The sequence below is a fragment of the Pelobates fuscus genome, chromosome 3, assembly GCF_036172605.1.
Source record: "Pelobates fuscus isolate aPelFus1 chromosome 3, aPelFus1.pri, whole genome shotgun sequence".
NCBI lineage: Eukaryota > Metazoa > Chordata > Amphibia > Anura > Pelobatidae > Pelobates > Pelobates fuscus.
In genome coordinates, this window is record NC_086319.1 from 362,702,125 (window position 1) to 362,706,615 (window position 4,491).

The following is a 4,491-nucleotide window of genomic DNA, read 5'->3' on the forward strand; positions in this document are numbered from 1 at the left end:
TTAACCCCTTCCCGACCGGTGACGGAAATTTTCCGTCAACCTTGTCCTTCAGTTAAGGACCGTTGACGGAAAATTTCCGTCATTTACTAAAGTTAACCCCAGATCGTGGCGATCGCGGGGTTAACGGTGCTCCGGTCTGCCTCTGCATTAGAGGCAGACCGGGAGCACCCGATCGGGGTGCCCGCTCTGACAGCATGTCAGAGCGAGCAAATGTGCTCAATGTACTTACCTTCCACCTCCCTGCACTTCCGGGTTCTGTGTGAAGTGCAGGGAGACGGATCAATGATCCTGCCCCCTAGTGTAAAAAAATTAAATTGGGGGGGGGGGGAATTGGGGAATTTGGTGTTAGGCTAACTAGGGGTTGACGTTAATTTTTTTTTTTTAAATATGCTTTAAAAAGGTAAAAAAAAAAATTTTTTTAACTGTTTTAGTAACATTTAAGTAAAGAAAAAAACATACCACCCCCCTTTACCCAGTCTAAATAAAAATTAACCCCTTCCCTGCCAGTTGATCACTGCCTACAGTGATCAACATACAGAACGCAGTATTATACTGTGATCTAATTTGTTTTAACCCCTGAGGATTACCTTTTATTTATTTTTTAGCCCTCAGGGGTTCAATTTATTTAATTCATTTAAATATTTTATAATTATATATTTTGCTAGCTGGGGGTGGGTGGGAGTTATGGGAAAATTGGGAATTTACTGTTAGTGCTGCTTACTGCTAGTTAGGGGTTAACGGTAAAAGAAAACTTTAGAAAAAAATGTAAAAGTGTAAAAAAAAGTTAAGAAAATGTAAAACATTTAATAAGTAAAAAAAAAGTTTAAAAACGGGTTTTACAAAGTAAAAAAAGTTTTACAAAGTAAAAAAAGATTTACAAAGTAAAAAAATAGATTTAAAAATGCTCATTACCACTACACTTGGTACAAGCTAGCGGAAAAATGATCCCACGCTAAGGTTCAAAATATGCCTTTTGAATTACCCTGGGATGTCTTCTTTAAGAAATGGTATGCCTTTATGGAGTAATTGGATTATATAGCCTTGTAAAATACTCTAAAATGGGACATGGACACAGTGTAAAAATTAAAGTTTTAAAAAAACTGGAATGGCTGTGTCTCAAATGTGCCCCTTCAATGTCCACATATACCTGGCAAAGGTACATACGGGGGTATTGCTGTACTCAGCCGACATAGTTGAGCAACATATGAAGTATTATACAGTCGTAGTACACATAAGGTTTGAAAAATATACTGCGCAAACTCACTTTGTGTGTCAAAAAGGCAGAAAAAATGCGTATTACCACTACACTTGGTACAAGCTAGCGGAAAAATGATCCCATGCTAAGGTTCAAAAAAATGCCTTTTGAATTGCACTGAAATGTCTTCTTTAAGAAATGGTATGCCTTTATAGTGTAGTTGTAATATGTAGCCTGCTCAAGTGCTCCAAAGTGGGACACGGACGCATCAAAACCCTCCGTGAAAATTCACACTTAAAAAGCTTAACTTGTTATGTCTCTTTTACAGCAGTGTAACTTCACAAAATAGTGTCTAGGTCATACATTGGGCATATTGTTTTACTCAGAAGGCTTAGCTGAGCATAATTTGGGGGGTTTAAACTTAGTGGCCCATATGAAATGTACAAAATGCCCAGCAAAAATGTAATCCATATGTAAAAAATGCCCAAAATTATATTTTACCACATACTTTAGCATATATTGGTGAAAAAAAGGGGGCATGTTAAAGCACAATATGCACCATATGAGATACCCTGAGGTGTCTACTTTTACAAATGGTAGGCCTTTGTGAGTTTTTTTTGAACAGTCAAACTGCTATAATACCCCAAATTGAAGCATAGGCCCATTAAATCCGCCTCTCAAAATTCTACTGTAAATGTTGAAACGGACAGGTCTCCTATATGGCACTGTAGCTTCACGAAATAGTGCCAAAGACATAAAATGGGGGTACCGTTGTACTCAGCAGAAGTAACTGAACACATAATAAAACCTTGTACAGGAATAGCACACACCAACTTTACAAAATACACATGAGAAGTTCTTTGTTATAAGTTTGTGTGCCAAAAAACCCCAAATACTAAATTTTACTCCAAAATTTAGCAGAGATTGGCGGTGAAATGGCTACTTAGAAAGTGTCAAAACAACCTTAGGACAATAGCCTGTGATGTCTACTTTATATAAATATATACTTTTGTGTGGCAATTTTGTTTTCTTTTATGGCTATTAAGCTTACAAGACAAACATACCAAATTCTAAAATATATTAAAAGTTTATTTTACTACTTGTGCTTTGTGACCTGTAACTACCAAAAAAAAACTGAAAATCCCAGACACATTATATATTCTGTAAATCAGAACAACTAAATGAATTTATTTTTAATTACTTTCTTTAACCTGCACTAATTAGGCACACATTATTATTGCAAAAACTGTACAAAAAACACATTTTTCTTTTTTTTGCATTTTTCTGTATTTTTTTTTTAATAATAAATAAGCATATATATATATATATATATATATATATATATATATATATATATATGTTACATCAAATTAAAGCCCTTTATGTCCTCTAAAAAACAGTATATAATATGCGTCGGTGCAATAAACGAGAGAGATGCAAATTGAAGTTGAACGCATACAGCAAGAAAATGCAAAAATTGCTTGTGTCATTAAGCGTAAGACAAGCTTCTGAAGCTGTGTCCTTAAGGGGTTAATTTTATACATTCTTTATTTATTTATTTTTATCAAAAAGCCCCCCCTACCCTCCTCACCACACATTTACACATTGCCTCCCATAAACAGCCTGCACACACACACACACTGCCCCCCCACACACACAATGCCCCCCATACACACATACACTGCCCCCAAACACACATACACTGCCCCCCATACACACACTGCCTCCCCACACACACTCACTGCCCCCACACACACACACATACATTGCCCCTTCATACACTCACTGCACCCCTCACATTACACCACTGCTCTTATGCCCTACTACAGCCCCATATCCCAGCAGATCCCAGCTAAGCTGTCAAACTGTTCTTATACGGTTTGACTACTTACTCTGGGAGGGGGTCCCGGCACCATAACCCCTACACAGAGCTGTAGTGGTTATTGTGCATGGATTATTTCTTTAAATAATATAAAAGTGCCCCTCCCGAGATCAGACTCTGGATCCGCAACTGCATACAATTGACTGGCTGTGACTGAGCTTCCAGGTGGTCCAATTTGACGGTGCTTGGGCTGAAAGTGTCTGCTGAAAAGATAACGAGCCATAGCTGGATGATTAATGGTTCTTTTTGGCTGATTTCAAACAGTATCTTCACACACTGCATAACATTAATATGGCAGGCCTTGGTTTAAATGTTACAGACTGCAGTATTTTCTCATGGTCATGCTTGCATATGGAACAATGAAGGGGTCTATGCACTAAATGGGGAATTCAGGAGAACTGACAAGGCAACTTCAATAAAGAGCCAAAATAGATACATTGATATTTTTTTTTTTTTAAAAGAGAAGAGTTGAAAAGCTTTTCTGATCTGACTATGTGACAGAGCAGGCCCACCAGCTGGAATGATAACCATCTGTATGAAACTCTAACTCAGAGAGGGCTGAAGCCGGTGGCCCGTACAAGGTCCGTCCCACACCGTCCAACTACATGGACTCTCAGCAGAGCGCTAATTGGATGGGAGGTAGAGCAGGTGAGGAGCCATCAAAGAACACTCCAACTAAATGTAGCCACCTATCACGGGTCTCTGTGTTTTGGGTGTACTTTTATATGTCGCCCTGGTGTCTGGTATTTAGTCATATTATTGAGTTATGTCTCAGACACTGAGGCGTTGGGGTGGGATTACATTGTTCCTGCTGATGACGCACTATTGGAAATGTTAGTATAAAAAAGTGTCAGTTGTGACAATAAAGTAGGCATGTTTTACCCCTTCATCAAGCCTTGGCTGATTTGTGGGGACACTGCTATAGTGACCTCTATTATCCTGCTCCTGGGCAAGGGCGATTTTGGCAGAAGTACTCAGCCGGAGTACAGGAGCTCCACCATAGACTATTTAGGCTTAAAATGTGAAATTGCAAACAAACAAAAAGTATAACATGCACATAAAATGGATAGAGGCAGCATTCAGCCTTGGAAGGTCCTTTCTCATACTCCCCTAACAATAGCCAGTATGAAAATCAGATGAAGGGAGGTGGGGGGGACAGAGCCAGTGGTGCAATGCATGTCACTAGTAGAGGCTAGACCTGTGCACGGTGAAAAAGTTTGGCTCAACAGAAATATTTTGCAGTACTCAGGCCCATTACTCCATTTGGCTCATGGATCAAGGAAGAAGAAACAAACAATAATGGGGAAAAAGGAGCAGTAAAGAAAATAAATCTATTTTTATATATTATACCGTTATTAAATATATAAGATATGAATATAGATTAATTTCTTTAGCTTCTCCTCCTCTGTATCTC